Genomic DNA, 21,696 nt, shown 5'->3' with positions numbered 1-21,696 from the left:
GAGCTTCATCGCCCATCAATACAATTTCATTTTTATTCGATCCCAAAATCACCTGCATTCTGTAAGCGAAGTCTTCTCGTACAGCAAAATCAGTTTCCTTAAGTTGTTGGACAATGAGCATTTTGTAGGGATGGAATTTTAATTCTTTACGCAAAATTCGTCTAACCGATTCACGACTGATTCGTAACTCACTAGCATGACGTCTAGCTGACCGCCCTGGGCTTCTGACTGCCGCTTACCTTACCCTTTCAACATTTTTTGGTGTCGTTACAATGCGTCTCGGCCGGGATGCTTCTTATCCAGTATGTTTCCAGTTGATCTGAAGTTTTCCACCCACCTTAGGATTGTGTTACGGCTCGGAACAGCTCCATGCCGACCGACATTAAACCGCGCACGAAACAATCGCTGCGTAGCAATAATAGACTCACCACTTTTCACGAAACTGTCATAGACAAGCACTCGACGTTGCAAGTCCCAGTGCACCATAGTGACTGAGTAAATGAAATGGCGTCTTGTGTGGATCAGAACTATCCCCACCACGACCACCTCCCACCACCGTCCTCAGTACTTCGCAGTTCAAAACCGTCCGTCTTCCGTGTGTCACCCTGTATATAAATAATGTAGTGGATAACGTCGGAAGCACGACGAGTCTGTTCGTAGATGTGCTTATCTATAAGGAACAGCAATGCCAGAAGTCTGTGGCGAATTGCAGGACCTGTGGCATGGCTACTTCTTATAGATAACATCATCTACGAACAGACACGTCGTGCTTCTGACGTCACTACGTCATTCATGTACAATCTAAGACAAAAAAAAGGCATACCACGAATGGGGTGGAAATCGGTAGATACGATGTACATGTACAGACAAACAAATGCTTAGAGTTTCAGAAAAAGTGGATGATTTATTCACGAGAAAGAGCTTCTCAAATTGAGCAAGTCAATAACACGTTGGTCCACCTTTGGCCCTACGTAAGCAGTTACTCGGCTTGGCAGTGACGGAGTTGTTTGATGTCTTTCTGAGGGCTGTCGTGCCAGATTCTGTACAATTGGCGCATAAGATCGTCAAAGTGCCGAGCTGGTTGGGGTGTTCTGCCCATAATGCTCCGAACGTTCTTAATCGAGAATATATTCGGCGACCTTGCTGGCCAAGGTACTGTTTCACCCGTGTACGGGTGGGCATTATCTTGCTGAAATGTAAATCCAGAACGGCTTGCCATGAACGCCAAGAAAAGGGGACGTAGAATATCGTCGAAGTAGCGCTTTGCCGAGGATGATAATCAATGGTGCCCTGCTATAAAATGAAAAGGCAGCTCAGAACATCACTCCTGGTTGGTCAGGTTGGTATTCTACAACTTTCCAGGCGTCTCCAGACACTTCCTTCTTGGTCATTGGCGCTCATTTTGAAGCGGACCTGATCACTGAAGATAATTCTATTCCAGTCTATGAGATTCTAGGCCGAAGACGTGTCTGGGGACCAGCTTGTCACCCGCCCTACGTCCCGACAGCCAGAAATGACGGTCTGGGATGTCATTTCATTTCATAGCGTGACCCATTTAGTTGTTATTCACGGCACACTTACAGCACAGCGGTACGTTGACAGTGTTCTAAACCCCGTTTAGTTGCCCTTCATTTCAAGCCATCATGGACTTCCATTTGAGCAGGATTGTGTTTGCCCGCTTGTCTCCAAGCATGCTAAGTCCTACATTGGCCAGCAAGGTCGCGGTATCTCTTCCCAAATGCGAACGTTTGTAGCGTTACGGGCAGGGCTCTCCGATCTAACGCGTCAGTTGGACAGTTTTGGCACGATGTCCCTCAGGAGGAAATCCAACAACTGTATCAATCAGTGTCAAGCCGAATAACTTCTTACCTAAGGACCACAGGTGGACCAACGTGTTATTGGTTCAAATGGTTCAAATGGCTCTGAGCACTATGGGACTTAAATTCTGAGGTCATCAATCCCCTAGAACTTAGAAATACTTAAACCTAACTAACCTAAGTACATGACACACATCCGTGCCCGAGGCAGGATTCGAACCTGCGACCGTAGCAGACGCGCGGTTCCGGACTGAAGCTCCTAGAACTGCTCGACCACCGCGGCCGGCCAACGTGTTATTAACTTGGCCAATTTGTAAAGCTCTTTCTCATGAATAACTCCTCCAGCTTTTCTGAAATTTGAATCATTTGTTTGTCTGTTCATGTACATCGCATCTACCGATTTGGTTAATTACTCCCTAGTGGGGCTTTTTTTTATTTACAGTGTTTATTGTAAACAGAGACAAAATACTTCTGAAATTACATCTATCGATTTTTTCCATTAAGACTTGTTGAGGCCTATCTTCAGGAAAATGCTGAATCCATCATATACTTGGTCTGGTACTAGTTAAGCTCGTTGCATTTATACGCATCACGCTCAAAGAAATTCCTTCCACTCCGCCACCTGCTTCATTTATTTTTTTCTATTTTCACAAAACGTATGTAGAGATTCCTGGTAATTGTGCTCTCCCCTTGAAGTTGCTCACGTCTTTGTTAAATTTCTGCTGCCAAATAAACAAACTAGCAACAAATCCCATATCTTCAGTCATCCTGTACTGATAAAGATCTAGACAGGCCAGCCATATTACAAAAGGAACTGGAAGCAACGATTGAAAAGGGAGTGAGAAAGCGTTGTAGCCCATCGCCGATGTTTGAGTAAGCAGTGGACGAAACAATAGAAAAATTTGAGTTAGGAATTAAGGCCCAGACAGAATAAATAAAAACTTTGAGGTTTGCCGATGACATTGTAATTCTATTAGAGACAGCAAAGGATTTGGAAGAGCAGTTGAACGGAATGCAAAAGACTCGTAAGGATGGACATCAACAAATGCAGAACGAGAATAATGGAATGTAGTCGAATTATATCAGATGATGCTAAGGGAATTAGATTAGGAAATGTGACACTTTAAGTAATATATGAGTTTTGCTATTTGCGCAGCAAGATAACTGATGACGGCTGAAGTAGAGAAGATATAAAGTGTAGACTGGCAATGGCAAGAAAAACATTTCTGAAGAAGAAAAATTTGCTAACATCGAATACAGATTTAACTGTGAGGAAGTCTTTTCTGAAGATATTTTTATTGAGTAAAGCCATTTACGGAAGTCAAATATTGACGAAGAACACCTTAGACAAAAAGAGCATAGAAGCATTTGAAATGTGGTGGTACAGAAAAATGCTGAAGATTGGATGGGTACATCACGTAACTAAAGAGGGGGTACTGAATAGAATTGGGAAGAAAAAAAAACTGTAGCACAAGATGACTAGAAGAAGGGATCTGTTGGTAGAACACACTCAGACATCAAGGGATCACAAATGTAGTACTGCAGAAAAGCGTGGAGGGTAAAAATCGTGGAAGGAGACCAAGAAATGAATACAGTAAGGAGATTTAGAAGGATATAGGTTGCAGTAGGTATTCGGAGATGAAGAGGGCACGGAGAATTACATCAAACCAGCCATCGGACACACATAACAACAACAACAACAACAACAGACGAAGGGAAGTACTAGTCGAAAAACGAGTGAATAGGGTTGTAGCCTATTCCCAATGTTGTTCAGTCTGTACATTGAGCATAAAAGGCATTTGAAAAGAGAATTAAAGTTTAGGGAGAAGAAATAAAATTTTTGAAGTTTGCCACTGACTTTGTAATACTGTCTGAGGCGGAAAAGGATCATTTGAGGCAAACAATAGTGTCTTCGAGAGAAGGTATAATATGTCTGTTAACAAAATTACAACGACGGTAAGGAGATTAGTCGAACGAAATCGAAAGTTGTTGAGGTTAGGCACTAAAAGGAATCGATGAGTTTTCCTATGTGAGCAACAAAACAACTGAAGATGATCGAAGTAGAGAGGATGTAAAATGCAGACTGGCAATAGCAAGAAATGTGTTTCTGAGAAAGAGAAATAACATCGAATGTAATTTAAACATTAGTAAGAGTAGCGATTTAGAGGTCGGAAATGTTAACAGTAAATGGTTTAGACGAGAAGAAAAAAGAAGCTTCTGACAGTGATGCTACGGAGAAACCTAGGTACTTAAATCGGATAATTAATGTGATAGTGGAGGGAAGTGTAGTAGAGATTAAAAATTGTACAGAGACACCAAGGACTGACTACAGTAAGCAGGTTCAAACTGTCGCAGGTTGCAGTAGTCATTAGTTATGCTTAGACGAAGGAGCTTGCAAGGATAGACTACCGTGGAGAGCTTCACCACACCAGTCTTCGCAGAGAAGGCGTCAACGACAACCGTTGAGTGGTGGTAGTTTTGGAACATTCTCACTTCTCAGCACACGCTGAATTATTACATTCTTCTTCATGCCTGAGGGTATTTCGTCTGTCTCATATGTCTTACATACCATGTGGAACTGTTTTGTCGTGGGTGGCTCTTCCAAGCATCTTAATAATTCTGATGACGTGTCGTGTGCTCCAGTGGCGTTTTTTTCGAGTGAGATATTTTACTGCTCTGCCAAATTCTTCTCGCAGTATCTTATCTGTCATCTCATCTTCATTCACTTACTTTTCCCTTTGTATAATTTTGTCATCGTATTCCTTCCATATAGTCCTTCCACCTTCCAACTTTCCCTTCTTTGCTTGATTCTGGCTTGCCATATGAGTTGATAGTCATACAGCTGCTTCTTTTATTTTCTCCAGAAGTACAATTTTTTTACACACAGCACATGTCTTTACCCGTATCATGCATGCTTACACGATCCGTCATTTATCCTGTAGCCATCCCTGCTTAACATACGTTGATCAATACCCTGTTTCTCAGGGTCTGTTTCCAGTCTTATTGGAACTGATCATACGATTTCTTGAAATCTATGTGTATCACGCAACGCAGCAATACACACTAATAACCCCGTTCTGTAATTTCTTGCATTACTTGGAACTAGTCGACGTGTTATATTCGCTTCAGAAGCCATTTTGTTTATTACAGGTGAAACGTCCCCTTAGAAAAATTATACAAGACTGTGCTTAAACTGACGCACAATATTTTTAGCGCAACGCAATCTGACTTTCAAAAACCCCTACAAAAGAATGGCCCTGACTATAACATTCACCTATACCTTTCACAAATCACTTACCTCACAAAAATCTTCGTTACTCGAACTACTGCAATACAGCGAGCGCCACTACTGCCAGCTAAATAAAAGATTCAAACTACGGAAGGCACTAACTACTGATAGGCATAGTTAGCAAATGAAAGATTTTGATAGAGAACAAACAATGTATTTACCTTAATAGTCATCAAAAGTCATAATATATATAGGAGTTCATAACATCCATTCTTACAAATATCAAAACTCCGCCATTTCTCTCCCCACATCCACCTCTGCTGGCGGCTCACCTCCAACTGCGCAACGCTACGCGCTGTTCACATCCAGCTGCCGCTGCCCAACACTACAATGGCAGACAACAATGCAAACTAGCCACAGACTGCACACAGCACAGCCAGTGATTTTCATACAGAGCGCTACGTAACGTTGCCAATAAGAAAACATAAACAGCCTACTTACACAGGTAAGAAGGTTGATTTCAGCGCCAAAATACTTCACTTTGTATGGTCCTGGATGTAGTAATCCAGTCCTCCTTCGAACGTGGAACTGACTTACCCACCGCAACTAACCATTTTTCATATTAAGAAGTCACTGCCAGAGATGAAATAGTTGGTGACAGAAAAATCCCTAGGAGTGACTGGGGATCCAACTCAGACATTTGTTTTGGATTTGTGGACTGACACAGACTGGCTGGCCGATCCGTCTGATTGTTATTAAGATGGTGTGTCGATTTCGCTTTACATCGTCGAATAAGTATTCTACGACTTCACGTATCCGTCGCAAGCTGGTTATTTATTGAATAAGATCATAATCTTTCTTCATTCATTCACGTCATCCTAATTGAATATTATTTAACAATCTACATTCTTTATCTTCGATCACCAGTATGTCTTACTTTCATTTGTTTACTAATTTCATCCGTAATAAAGGCACTGTGACTTCTTTTATTTCACCGCGCCTTCTGTTTCTTTCCTTTTGCTACCTTCTTTGCCTGCCTTAGACAATTTATTCTCTCGTCCCTTCCTGTCATGTCATTGTTCGCCAGACAATACGGTTTCCGTGCACAAAAGCCAGTTCTAGAGCTCTGTAGAATTTTGGTATAAGAAAGGCGAGTTTCAGTTCCGATTCCATAGCCTAATTCTCAAACACCGAAGCTAGTTGTACACTTATGCTCTTGTCATTCCCTTTTTATTTTATTTTTTTCCCCCACTGCTCTTCATTTAGCATTACACAATGAAAACGAAACAAATAAAAATCCTCGTAACGTCCCTATACTACTGTAGTATTACATGTACTGTTACGAATAAAAAGGAAATGTATCGTGCTATATCGTCGACTGTTTTATTAAAATATGTAATTAACACAGAAACGACCAATTATAAAATATTTATCCAATTGTTTCTGTTTGCTATGTGTGGAGTAAAGTACCATTAATTTGACGAGAGAAAAAACTCTCTCCGTACAGAAATGAAAGTAAAAACTATATTTTTCCGCGTAAATTATGTTTTTTACACTCTTTTTTTCTTAAAAACTATTCTCCTTTAGTTTCTATTAGAGAACCATTAATCGTTTCTATGTTGCACTTTTCTGTCGTGCAATACACTGTTGAAGTAATATTCGATATTTGGAAATATTGGAATTAAGGTTTTGTTTTAATGATCGGAATATACAAAATACGAACTAAGGAGAAGTTAGGACGGGCGAGGGTGAAAGCCTGTTGAAAGGCTTAGACAGAAACTGGTATATGATATTTGTTTAGGATATGAGATTCACAGCAAGTCCACCGAACTAGGTGGGGCAATGGTGACATACCGGACGTGTCCAGGTGGCTCAGTTGCTCCCCAGTCTTCCAAATTTAGGATTTCCTTCATTTCCAAAAATATGTTAAGGCAAACGCCAGGATTGTTCAGGGGAACTTGTGATTTCCTTCGCTGTCGTTTCCTAATATGGTCTTGTGCCTGTAATGATCCCGATAGGAGGGAAAATAAGTATGGAAATATACAATACTGAGGATAAATTAAGATTTTTTAGTCAATTACACTCAAATTAGTTAAATTTCGTATGGGTGCAATTATGATGCAGTACTTTTCAGTGTCATTAATACATAATATTTCGATCCAAAAGAGACTGCAAAAGCAAGGCACATTTATTTAAACTGTTTTAGCACGAATATTTCGTTAGGAACTGTTATTTTTTGCTCACATAGGCTTATTCAAAGTGTCAACATATGTGACTACGAAATTGCTTGTTATAAAATTTGGCCAGGAAAACCTGATTTTTCACTTCAATTAGTATGAAAAACAAATAAGTTTAATAATACTTTTGTACTATATACCCACGTAATTTACAGATTTGCACTTTTTAACCCCAACGTTATGCAAATGAGAAAGGTCATATTCAACACTTTGTAATCCAGCTATTTCACTTGGTTGACATTTGTAATTTTTTGTAAAATGCACCATTTATGGTTTTAATCTAAACACCTGAGTACCAGAATCATTTGTAACTATTTCGTGTAAATAACTCATTTAATAACAGTTTAATTGACTCTAAAAAAGAGATTATTTGTTGATCTCTATGGAAGGTTATACGAGCACTGTCAAAGACCGGGGGGCAGTTGGCTCAGTGTAGTCGTGGAAGTCACGTCGGTCAATGTTTTTAGTGCCGGCTAATTCCATTGTATGTAAATATGTGTGGATCGCAGAACTAAAGAGGTTGATGCACAAGATGTAACTGTTTTGTCAGAGACGCCATGTAAACTTTATGTGTGTTTTTTAAAGAGGAATAAAAACGTGTGATGACTTTTATAAAACTACTAGATGTCTTCAGCCTTACCTTTTTTAAAAAATCCGGACCTCTTATAAATGTATAATACCCTAGACAACAAAAGTGAAGATCCATAAACTTTATCTTTGAAACAGTATTATTTAGCGTTGTGACGACCACCCTGCGAACATCTTTGAAATGTTTTGATGAGAAGTTATATTCTCCTAAAGTATGTGACATTTTATTCACTAACATAAAGCTGAATTTTCATCATATTAAGGCAGGGGGCCGTTACATGCCCCATGACCTACCATTCCCCTCACTTCTATCAGCAATTCGTCTGTTGTTCCTCTATTTTCTTCCTCTTTTACTGAAATCATCTCACCGAGCCTTTCCCTTTCTCCAGTTAGTTAACATAAATTTTGTTCATAAAGGCATATTTCTTCAAGTCTGTTTTGTCTCACCTTAGCGCAAGAAACTCCCATTGAGTGCACCCAGATCCATCATTATATTACGATTTATAAGTTGAAACACCCAACACTTTTCACTTCGATCCTTTTGTAAGTTATGCCTAATCCAAGCAGACTGATCATCGAGATTCGACCGTCGGTCAACGAGAATGTGTTGTTTGGTCTAATGAGTCATACGTTACTTCTTACTCCAGGTCGATGGTCGTCCCTAGATACGCCGTCATCCACCCAAAGATGACAAAACAACTCTCCGAAGAGACTCAAAAAAGGCCTTTATCAAGACCATCACTAGTGACAACTTCTTGCAATATTGAAGGCTTATCTGTAAATAAAGAAATTTTATTATCTGACATGTGCAAACGAAACAACTGTGATGTTTTAGTGTTACAAGAAACACACAGAGCACCAACTAGCCATAGACCAAAAATACAGGCATGAAATTAGTTCTTGAGAGACCACACGAAAGGTACGGAAGTGCTACATTTGTGAAACCGAACTTAGACGTATGCTCCTGTGCTCTGACCTGCGAAGAAAATATAGAAATTTTAACTGTTGAGCTACATTCATGTACTGTAACACCCGTGTACAAACCACCCAGTGCGAGGTTCAAATTTACGGAGCCTGGAAATTTCCATTCAAAAAACATTAAAGTTGTACTACGAGATTTTAACTGTCACGGTCTCGCATGGGGTTATAAAGAGACAAATGACGATGGCGAAAAGCTGGAGATCTGGGCAGACCAGGCTAAACTGAAATTGATACATGACCCAAAGTTGCCTGCATCATTTAACAGCGGAAGATGGAAACGAGGATATAATCCAGATAACATCTTTGTCTCCGAAAAGGTATCCCTGCAAACTGTAAAGCAAATCGAGGACCCAATTCCAAGATCGCAACACAGAGCAATAACTTGCTGTATTACTGCAGTAATCAAATCAGATGTAATGCCCTTCAAGAGACGCTTCAATTTCAAAGAAGCTCATTGGGAACTTTTCACAGAGCACCTTGATAAGGAGATCTTGGAAATTAAACCAGAGATATAATCATATGAAACTTTTATAGACCTTGTCAAGAAAATCTCTCTGGGTGCCGCACCCAGTATATCGCTGGACTCAATGGTAGCAGCAAGGAAGCTTTGAAAAAGTATGAAGAACTGTACAATGAGGACCCCCTCTCAGAGGAAACGATCCAGGCAGGTGAGGTACTGATGTCTGGTGTCTCCGAAGCAAGAAAGGAAAAGTGGTGCAACCTCCTACAAGAGACGGACATGAAGCACAGCAGTAGGAAGGCATGGAAACTGGTCAAAAGTCTCAACAACGACCCAACAGAACCACAACCAAATTACAGCGAAGTTACACCTGATCAGATAGCTCACCAACTACTCATGAACGGAAAAACTAAAAGGAAGATCAGGAATGGCAAAATTAAAAGAAAATTGAACGAGGAGATTAGCTTCCTAGCTCGCCCGTTCTTCATTCAGGAGCTACAAGATGCCATCAACGATTCGAAAAACAATAAGGCCACTGGCCTCGACGATCTGAGATCTGAGCAAATTAAACATTTTGGACCGGGAGTACAAGCATGGATCTTAGAGCTAATGAATAACTGTATCACAACAATGCAAATTCCTAAACTGTGGAGGAAAGCACGGGTTATTGCGTTGTTAAAACCAGGGAAAGACCCAGCTGAAGCTAAAAATTTCCGGCCTGTCTCACTGCTTTGTCATTTATTTAAAGTGCTGGAGCGAATGATCCTCAAACGCATAGCTGATTATGTGGACAAAGCCCTCATTAACGAACAAGCTGGATTTCGCCCAGGAAAATCATGCTGTGGCCAAATCCTTAATCTCACACAGTACATCGAAGACGGCTATCAGAGAGGAGAAGTAACTGGGGTCGCATTCCTGGATCTCAGTGCTGCATATGACACAGTTAACCATAAGTTGCTTACCCAGAAAGTGTATAATGTCACTAAGGACTACACCTTTCTATGTTCGTGCAATGCATGCTACAGAACAGACGCTACTATGTAACCTTACAATCTAAAAACAGCCGATGGAGGACACAGAAAAATGGAATTGTACAGGGTAGTGCCTTGGCTCCAATATTATTTAACATCTATACCAATGATCTTCCCATCAGCCACCAGACACGAATGTTCATATATGCTGATGATGCAGCAGTGGCCACTCAGGATAAAACCTTTGAACAAGTGGAGAAGAATCTCACAGAGGCGTTAACAGAACTTGCTACCTATTACGACGGCAATAATCTCAAACCAAACCCTAGTAAATCTCAAGTATCCGCCTTCCATCTTAGGAACAAACAAGCCAAACGGAAACTCCGAGTCATGTGGCAAGGGGAAGAGCTGAAACATACAAACAGCCCAAAATACCTGGGAGTAACACTGGACAGAGCACTTACTTTTAAGCAGCACTGTCACAACACTAAAAAAAAGGTCTGTGCCAGGAACAACATACTGCGGAAGCTAACAGGTTCATCGTGGGAAGCTCAACCACATGTTTTGCGCACCACGGGTCTGGTGCTGAGTATCTCAGCAGCGGAATATGCGACGCCAGTTTGGAGGAACTCTGTTCACACTAAGCAAGTTGACGTCGCCGTAAACGAAACTGTACGTATTGCCACAGGATGCCTCAAACCAACTCCCACAGACATCATTTATCCCATCATAGGCATAGAACCACCCACTATCCGCAGACAAGTAGCCGCCGAGATCGAAAGATCAAAACAAAAGAATGATGCTCGACACCCGATGCACATGCACCGAAAACAACGTGTCCGGCTGAAATCCCGCAGGAGTTTCATTGAAACTACTGAAGAGCTCGCCACCAAGCCCGTCGCAAGGCGGCTATCTCTTTGGGAAGAAATGGTGCCACACTCCACAATGGAACTACTTGAGGAGGGATCTGCAGGATTTCAACTACCTTTTACAACTTGGAGGTCATTAAACCGGCTGCGCACTGGAGTAACTGGGTGCAAATCAAACCTATTGAAATGGGGTTACAGTGATAGCGATAGGTGTGAATGCGGAGCAATACAGGACTTGGACCACCTACTGATTTGCCAGATATGTCTATAACATGCACTAAAGATGATATTTTGAAAGTCAATGACAAAGCAAACTACGTTGCTAAGTACTGGGAAGGGAAGATATAATTGGTGCATCCGGATACGGAAGAAGAAGAAGAAGAAGAATCCACCCAACGGCTGCTCAAAACAGGCTCCGTGCCTCATACGTAAACTGTTGAGATCAGTATTACGGTGTTGTGACGTTCACCTGGGCTTCCATGGGACCTGTGATAGTAATAGAAAGCACCATTATAGCTGCGGACAACGTGGATATTATTACGGACCAGCGGCATGCCTTCATGCCTCACGTCTTTCCCGACGGCAGTGGTGTCTTCCAGGTGAATAGACCTCCGGGTCACAAGGCTAACCTCCTGTTAGACTGGTTTCAGGAGTGTGATAGCGAGCTCACATTGATGTCTTGGCTGCTAAATTTGCTTGAACAGCCGATCAGTTCCAGTCATTCCACCAGTAATGAGGTACACACCTCGTTTGTCTGTAGTTTAACCATGCCTAGACGGTCAATACCGCGGTTCGATCGGTCCGCATTGTTACTTTGTGCCAGAGAGGGCTCTCAACAAAGTAAGTGTCCAGGCTTCTCGGAGTTAACCAAAGCGATGTTGTTCGGACGTGGAGGAACTGTCGATGACATGCCTCGCTCAGGCCGCCCAAGGACTACTACTGCAATGGATGACCACTACCTACGGATTATGGCACCATGACAGCAACGCCAACATGTTGAATAATGCTTTTCGCGCAGCCACAGGACTCAAACTGTGAGCAATAGGCTGCATGATGCGCAACGTCACTCCCGACGTCCATGGCGAGGTCCACCTTTGCGACCACGACGCCATGCAACGCGGTACAGATGGGTCCAACAACATGCCGAATGGACATCTCATGATTGGCATCACGTTCTCTTCACCGATGAGTGTCGCATATGCCTCCAACCAGACAATCGTCGGAGACGTGTTTGGAGGCAACCCGGTCAAGCTGAACGCCTTAGACACACTGTCCAGCGAGTGCAGCAAGATGGAGGATCCCTGATGTTTTGGGGTGGCATTATGTGGAGCCGACGTACGCCGCTGGTGGTCATGGAAGGCGACGTAACGGCTGTACGATACGTGAATGCCACCCTCTGACCGATAGTGCAACCATATAGGCAGCATATTAGCGAGGCATTCGTCTTCATGGACGACAATTCGGGCCCACATCGTGCACATCTTGTGAATGAAGTCCTTCAGGATAAAGACATCGCGCGACTAGAGTGGTCAGCATGTCCTCCATACATGAACCCTATGGAACATGCCAGGGACAGATTGAAAAGGGCTGTTTATGGACGACGTGATCCACCAACCATTCTATCTACGCCGAATCGCCGTTGAGAAGTGGGACAATCTGGACCATCTGTGCCTTGATGAACTTGTGGATAGTATGCCACGACGAATACAGGCATGCATCAATGCAAGAGGACGTTCTACTGGGTACTAGAGGTACCGGTGTGTCAGGAACTGAACCACCACCTCTGAAGGACTCGCTGTGTGGTGGTACAACATGCAATGCCTGGTTTTCATGAGCAATAGAAAGGGCGGAAATGGTGTTTATGTTTATCTTTATTCCAGTTTTCTGTACAGGTCCCGGAACTATCGGAACCGAGGTGATGGGAAATTTTTTTGGATGTGTGTAAATGAGGTCGCAGTTGGTCGCACAGAAGCCTGATGGATCGCATGGTGTGTGCTCCTGACGTGCCTGCCGGTTTATTGCTCCTGATGGTGCAGTGACATCGATTATGAAGCGGAAATTAAATATCTCAGTCAAGCTGTCGCCGCCGTTGTAAGTTCTTTGCACCAGTACTTTCTGTCCTTAGTTGATCTCTCTATCGGATTTATGCCGGAAGTAAAACAACGAGCCCTCACACCCAGGCGATGTAGCGTGAAGGAGCCATAGCATTAAAGTATCAAACTGTTGAGATTTTCCGATGGCGCCCTCAGTTCATTCTTTCGCCGTGACTGGTTCGTAGTTGCATGCATTTCTCTTGGTCAGCAGAATGGAAATCTAGAAAACTGTTGGTTTCACCAGTCCAGAAGTCTAACTAGACTGAAGGGTCAACGAAACTTGTACACCTGAATGAGATTTTCACTCTGCAGCGGAGTGTGCGCTGATATGAAACTTCCTGGCAGATTAAAACTGTGTGCCGGACCGAGACTCGAACTCGGGACCTTTGCTTTTCGCGGGCAAGTGCTCTACCAACTGAGCTACCCAAGCTTGGTATCCGCACAGGACTCACTGGCTGATTTACAAGGGGTCAGAACTTTTTACAGATTTTGATAAATCATTTGGCGTAGGGATGTAAAATGGTGCTCCGGGTAATTGATTGTACATTATTTCAGTGCCTGTTTTGTTAAGTACTATGCAACAACGTTCTTTCGGACATGCTTGCTTGTCCGAAGGAATATTGAATAGTACTTCTTAGTTCCTTCGAACATGCATACTTGTCCGAAGGAATATTGAATAGTACTTCTTAACAACACATGCACTATGACTGTATTTATCTGCCGATACTATGAAGTGACTTTCAATTAAAATGAGTGCGAGTGCAGTTTGTGACGCATGAATAATGACGTAGGGAAGTTTAGGTCGGGTCGTGAGTCGTGACGGATATTCAAAGGGAGAAATCCCAGTTCGAATCCCGGCCCGGCACAAATTTTTACTTTCGTCATTCCATTATACAGCTGATGGTTGTCTGTATTCACAACTGCGAATACATTTCATGTAATTGACTGTAAACATACCTGAGAGCGTAGGTCAGCAAACTTTTTGCAGTTAACGAAATTCCGACGGGGTCATGTTCTTGTCCCGCAGGAGGCTAAATGGTCCTCCCGAAGAACTTCCCAACCCATTGTAAGTCTCAGACATCAGTTATATGTCATTATACACTCCTGGAAATTGAAATAAGAACACCGTGAATTCATTGTCCCAGGAAGGGGAAACTTTATTGACACATTCCTGGGGTCAGATACATCACATGATCACACTGATAGAACCACAGGCACATAGACACAGGCAACAGAGCATGCACAATGTCGGCACTAGTACAGTGTATATCCACCTTTCGCAGCAATGCAGGCTGCTATTCTCCCATGGAGACGATCGTAGAGATGCTGGATGTAGTCCTGTGGAACAGCTTGCCATGCCATTTCCACCTGGCGGCTCAGCTGGACCAGCGTTCGTGCTGGACGTGCAGACCGCGTGAGACGACGCTTCATCCAGTCCCAAACATGCTCAATGGGGGACAGATCCGGAGATCTTGCTGGCCAGGGTAGTTCACTTACACCTTCTAGAGCACTTTGGGTGGCACGGGATACATGCGGACGTGCATTGTCCTGTTGGTACAGCAAGTTCCCTTGCCGGTCTAGGAATGGCAGAACGATGGGTTCGATGACGGTTTGGATGTACCGTGCACTATTCAGTGTCCCCTCGACGATCACCAGTGGTGTACGGCCAGTGTAGGAGATCGCTCCCCACACCATGATGCCGGGTGTTGGCCCTGTGTGCCTCGGTCGTATGCAGTCCTGATTGTGGCGCTCACCTGCACGGCGCCAAACACGCATACGACCATCATTGGCACCAAGGCAGAAGCGACTCTCATCGCTGAAGACGACACGTCTCCATTCGTCCCTCCATTCACGCCTGTCGCGACACCACTGGAGGCGGGCTGCACGATGTTGGGGGCGTGAGCGGAAGACGGCCTAACGGTGTGCGGGACCGTAGCCCAGCTTCATGGAGACGGTTGCGAATGGTCCTCGCCGATACCCCAGGAGCAACAGTGTCCCTAATTTGCTGGGAAGTGGCGGTGCGGTCCCCTACGGCACTGACGGCGGCGGTGCACAAATGCTGCGCAGCTAGCGCCATTCGACGGCCAACACCGCGGTTCCTGGTGTGTCCGCTGTGCCGTGCGTGTGATCATTGCTTGTACAGCCCTCTCGCAGTGTCCGGAGCAAGTATGGTGGGTCTGACACACCGGTGACAATGTGTTCTTTTTTCCATTTCCAGGAGTGTATTTCTGGTCATATGAATGTAAGGCAATATCGCAACAGGAAAAGTTATATCGGGAGCAGAATTCATTATGAATGGGAAATTAGGACAAAGAGTGAGCTACTGTGAACAGTTCGGTAATAGGGTAAGTCTCATCAGATTCGGCAGCAAATCGACACCGAGAACAATAGTTGTGGTATACATGCCGACGCCTTAAGCAGAAGATGAAATAACGAAGGTATATGAGAATACTGAAGGCGTAATTCGGTTCGTGGAGGAAGATGGGAGAATGGAACGCTCTAGTAAGGACAGGATAGAAGAGGGGATACGGGAGAATACGGGCTTCGCAGAGGGTATAAGAGAGCTGGAAGATTAGTTGAGTTCTGCAATAAACTTTAGCTAGTAATAACCAATACACTTTCCAGAAATTAAAAGAGAAGGAGGTGTACTTGGAAAATTCCTGCGGTATTACATTATACTCAGACAGAGATACCGAAATCAGATATTGGATTTTAAGCCGTGCTCAGAGGCAAGTATAGACTCAGATCACAATTTAGTAATGATGACTGAAGTGTAAGAGACACATCAGGAAGAATCAGTATGGGAAGCATTGGGCAGTGAAGTATTGAGAAAGGATGAGATGTGTTTGAAGTTCTCTACGGCCATAGATACTGCGATAATGAGTACCACAAAAGGCAGATTAGCTGAAGAAGAACGGACGTCTATAAAAAGGGCAATCTAAGAAGTTGGATAGATAAGCACAGACAACGGCGAAGGATACTTCGATAACAGAAAAAATGCTTCAACTGTCGACGAAAGAGGGAAGCACAAAACTATTCAGGGAAAGAAGCAAGGACGTCAACGTTAAGAGCGCAAAGGGGATTCCGATGTTAAACGCAAAGGAGAGAGCGATAGGTGGAAAACTACACTTGAAGAACTCTACAAGGGATAAGAGTTGTCTGACGACGTGATAGAAGAAGAAATGGCACTCAACATGGATGACGTAGGAGCCGCAGTATTAGATATCAACAGAGATTTGGAAAAGAGAGACTGCAATCTCCAAAATGATTGGTGAAAAGTGGCAACAAAAGGGCTGTTCAAATTAACCTGTAGAGTCTATGAAATTGGAGACCTACCATCAGACTGTAGGAAAAATATAATAAACAAAAACCTGAAAATAGCAAGGGCAGATAAGTAGGAGAACTATCGCACAATCAGTTTAACAGCTTATGCAACCAAGTTACTAACAAGAATAATACACATAAGAAATTTTAGAATCTGTTAGATGACGATCAATTTGCGTTTAGGAAAGGTAAAGGCACCAGGTAAGAAGTTCTGACGATGCTCCTGATAACGGAAGCAAAATTTCAGCAAAATCAAGATACTTAATAAGGCTTGCCGACTTACAAAATTTCTACGGTTTAAAATTTCACAAGATGTTTGAAATTCTCAGAAAAATAGTAGTAAGCAGTGGGGAAAGACGGATAACACACAGTACGCACAAGAACCAAGAGCGAAAAACAACAACGTAAGATGAAGAATGAAGTGCTCGGACTAAAAAAGAGTTCTACACGGATGCAGTCTTTCGCCCCTACTGTTGATTCTGCACATCGAAGAAAGAATGACGTAATACAAGAACGGTTCGAGAGTGGGATTAAAATTCGGGATGAAAGGATATCAATGATTATATCTGCTGATGACATTGCTATCCACAGTGAAAGTGAAGAATAATTACACGACTTGAATAGAATTGTCTAACGAGTGCAGAATATAGGTTGAGGGCAAACCAGAAAACAATGAGGTGTAACAGAAATGAGATACCGATAAACTTAACATCAAAACGTGACCACGAAGTACACGATGTTAAGGAATTATGCTAACTTGGAAGCAAAAGAAAACATGGTGTACGAAGCAAGAACGACATAAAAAACAGACTAGCACAAACAAAGAGTGCATTTCGTACCAAAGCCAGTCCACTATTATCAAACAGAGGCCTTAATTTGAGGAATAAGTTTCTAAAAATATGTTTCTGGAGCACAGTATTGTAATAAAGTGAATCATGAACTATACTTAAATCGAAAAGGTGAGACCCTAAGAGTTTAATATGTGGTGCTATAAGACACTGTTGAAAATTAGGTGGACAGGGAAGACAAGAAATGAGGAGTGAACAGGTAGACAACACTAACAAAAAGAAGGGACCGGATGATAGGACATTTTTAAGAAATCAAGGACGAATCCCATTGTACTTGCTGGTGCTGTAGAGCGTAATAACTGCAGGGCAAGACAAAGATTGAACTATTACTAACAAATAATTGGGGGAAGGGGGGGAGGTGGGGGACGCTGAGTGCAAGCGCTACTTTCACTTGGAAAGGTTGGCACAAGTGCATGGCGGGCCACATCAAACAAGTCAGTTGACTCTTTCTACCCCCCCCCCCCCCATCCCCTCAGACTGGCTCAAAAAAAAAATTCATACTACTTCATTTTTTGAATGTTAGATAAGAAATTTGAAAATTGATATACAACAAGCTCACGAATTATTCGGTTTGCAGATGATCCGAAATAGTTCGACAATTTTTAACAAAATAAAACGAGAACACTGAAGTATTCTGTTACAATTGGAATATATACTTTCGTTTAGAATATGCAGTTATGTTTAAGAGCCGTGTTTTACCGCAGGAAGACGATGCAACACCATCCGCTGAAAGTGAAGATGAAGTTTATAACTTCAAGAAATGTGATACTGGTACTTGCTTGACCGATCTAGTGTAACACTTTTGTGATTGGGAAGCCCGCATCTCGTGGTCGTGCGGTAGCGTTCTCGCTTCCCACGCCCGGGTTCCCGGGTTCGATTCCCGGCGGGGTCAGGAATTTTCTCTGCCTCGTGATGGCTGGGTGTTGTGTGCTGTCCTTAGGTTAGTTAGGTTTAAGTAGTTCTAAGTTCTAGGGGACTTATGACCACAGCAGTTGAGTCCCATAGTGCTCAGAGCCATTTGAACCATTTGATTGGGAAGCTGTAGATGACGAAAACATCCTCTAGTGATTCAATAGTCGCTACGGTCGCAGGTTCGAATCCTGCCTCGGGCATGGATGTTTGTGATGTCCTTAGGTTAATTAGGTTTAAGTAGTTCTAAGTTCTAGGGGACTGATGACCTAAGAAGTTAAGTCCCATAGTGCTCAGAGCCATTTGAGCCATTTGATTCAATAGCGACACACGTTAATCGGGATTCGAATAGCTAAATCTATGGAACAACATGTTTTCAGCACAGGAAAAGATCGAAAACGTGGCGATAGAGGTTATAAAGCATAATGCGTCGTTATGTTATTAGAGTATGAACGACAAAATTCGTTTGATTGTACCGATGTTTCGACTCTGACAAACGTCGTCAGGATATAAGTGAATGAAATACAGAAATAGAGCAAATTAGACTATTAGTTCCCGAAAGTGAGCTGAAAGCAAATGATGCGAAGTATATAGGCTGGAAACCAACTTACATCTGCAGCATCTGGCACTGACGATACGAGTTGGATAACCCGTCTTCAGGTGGATGGAGTATTTTCCAGGTCAACCAGTAGTCTACTTAACTGTAATTTTGTAAATTATGTCCGTTCACTGCCAGTAAGAAATGCAGTGGGCTTTTAAGTGTAACATGTAGAGTGTTTTGTAAATAAAGTAAATAGCGGTTCCTGTTAAAAACATATACTTCGGACTGACCTTGTGTTTCGGTTGTCCGTTCAGTCTCGGACAATTGCCAGCTTGCTGTGAGTACAAGCCACCACCTTGGATCCGCGTCTGTTAAAGAACTGCTGGTCCGCACGTGGGAGAGGGGGGGGGGGCGGGGGGAGGGGGGCGCTGGCGCACAACTATCCATATTGTTTTATCTGAAGAGTCAGGAGACGTGCGACGTCGGCGATCGTGGCGGAACTGTACCCTACGCGATGCAGCGACCTCGTTACGGCAAGCCGCGGGCCGGGCCATTTTGAATATTTATGACGTGTTCCGCTGCGAGGACCACACACTGGATGGCGCGATCGCGTGAGGCCGGCGCTCCGGAGGACGGGCCAGTTCGCGACCGGACCATGTTGTGGTAGGGGTGGAGGGGGGGAGGAGGGGGGGACCACACACCGCCTGCTCTCGCTGGCGAGCCGCCGGACGCTCCTGGGAAAACGAGGCGTACCCATCATTACGTCCGGTCCCGCTTGACACGTCATCAGTTACTGTGCGTCGGTCCTGATACGCCGACGGACCACCTGGCGAGAATGCTCATGCCGACGGCGACTACATTTTGGGCTTGCAGTCGACGGAGGTTATGCGCAAAATAAGTTTCCGCACGCAGCCAATTGGTGCTATGTCAGGCAGTTCAAAACGTTAAGTGCTTACGCGAGAAAAATGGGATACGAAGTCACGTAGTTGTTGTGGTCTTCAGTGTGAAGACTGGTTGGATGCAGCTGGTCTACTCTGTGCAGCCTCCTTATCTCTGCATAACCTTTGCAACCCACATCCATTGGAATTTGCTTACTGTATTCGTACCTTGGTCTCCCTCTACAATTCGCCTCTCGCCTACACACACACACACACACAATCTTCCCTCATCATCATCTTGATATCCTCCCAGCGAACCGGGTAGGGTGTTTAAGAACAATTTGGCTCCACTACTTGTCTTGATATTGTTTCCCAGTTTTCGCCTCTAGTCGTCAGATCGTCCTTAATCTGATCCAGCATCTTTTCTTAGATCGATCTAATGACCTTTTCCCCTACACATTTCTTTTCAAAGGCGGGTACCCTCTTCACTTGAGGTGTGCAGTATTCAGTCTCTCGGCGAGTGACAGGTCTAATTGCAACTCTCCGTTAGATTTACATCTAAATACATACTTCGCAGGCCACCATATGATGCGTGGCGGAGAGTACCTTGTACCAGTACCATAGTTCAATTCTTCTATCTTGGCGGCTCGCGCATGCCCGCCTAGACGCGGGAGATTGCTGCATTGCCAGTTGCACACGACGCACGCGCCAAGAGAGGCAGCGCCATAGTATAGTATAGTTCGCAAACTTACATTTAGGGGGGAGCTCGCAGTTCATGAAGTAAAGCCAGCACGGCTGCATTAACCCTTTCGCTGCTACAAACACGTGCTCCCTGCATTCCGCGCTGTGCGCGATTTTGTCACTGCACTGCTCGCCTGTGCAGACACATGGTGTTCCGACTACTTTGACACACTTATCATTCGATTTTACTAAAACTATTTGGCCCCAAAATTAGATTTTTACACATCTTCTTGACTGATACCTTCCGTCCATAAATGACTTAATTTTGTTTCGATGTTAAACGCAATTATTATGCAGCATTAAATGTAGTAAACCATTGCACGAAATTTTGAAGAGTTTGCAGAGGTAAAAGTCCATAGAGTATACCTTCCGTATGGTCGATTTTAGTTGCCACAATGTTGAGAATGAAATGTGGACAACATACCTAAATTTCATATAAAATCTACTGTGTAACAATATCTCATTTAATTTAAGTACCACATAGGTGTAGTATGTAATATTGAGAAATATTCCATCTTTCGCGACTGTAACAAAAGTTTTATTTACACCGGACGCGTTTGGCTAAAGCAGCTCGTCTGGTAATATAACTCCTTGAGGACTCTAATACGTCACGCAAAATACTGACACACACTGTTGGTATGACTATGAATTACTCACGCTTCGTCGAAGTACAATAGGAAATAAACAATTACCGCTGTTCTTTATTGCGAAAAAGCGGTTCGTGAGATTGATACAAACACCTTTCCTTGGTATCGCCTGAATTAGGAGGCTTATTGCTTGTTTGGTTTAATTAATTAATAGAATATGAAGGAATTGGTATAAAGAATGCTTTTTCCAAACTTTCTATAAAAGAAAGTCTGCTATCAAGACATTTCTTTTGTTCTATTACTTTATTTATGACTGAACGTTTCTAAACTGAAAACACTCGTTCGTGCTCTGCACAGCAGTCGAGATCTGGCAACGTCGTTCTCTGTTCATTGGCTGACTGTGTTTTGTGACGTCAGATGCGCAGAACGAAACTAAACTCGGCCGCCGTCATAAATGACGCGCACTATAGTCATTTGCTTTCCTTTTTCACTCGCAAATAGAGCGAGGGAAAACGACTGCCGGCCGCGGTGGTCTCGCGGTTCTAGGCGCGCAGTCCGGAACCGTGCGACTGCTACGGTCGCAGGTTCGAATCCTGCCTTGGGCATGGATGTGTGTGATGTCT

Source organism: Schistocerca nitens, chromosome 1 (assembly GCF_023898315.1).
Source record: "Schistocerca nitens isolate TAMUIC-IGC-003100 chromosome 1, iqSchNite1.1, whole genome shotgun sequence".
Taxonomy (NCBI): Eukaryota; Metazoa; Arthropoda; class Insecta; order Orthoptera; family Acrididae; genus Schistocerca; species Schistocerca nitens.
This window is presented reverse-complemented; position numbering follows the sequence as displayed.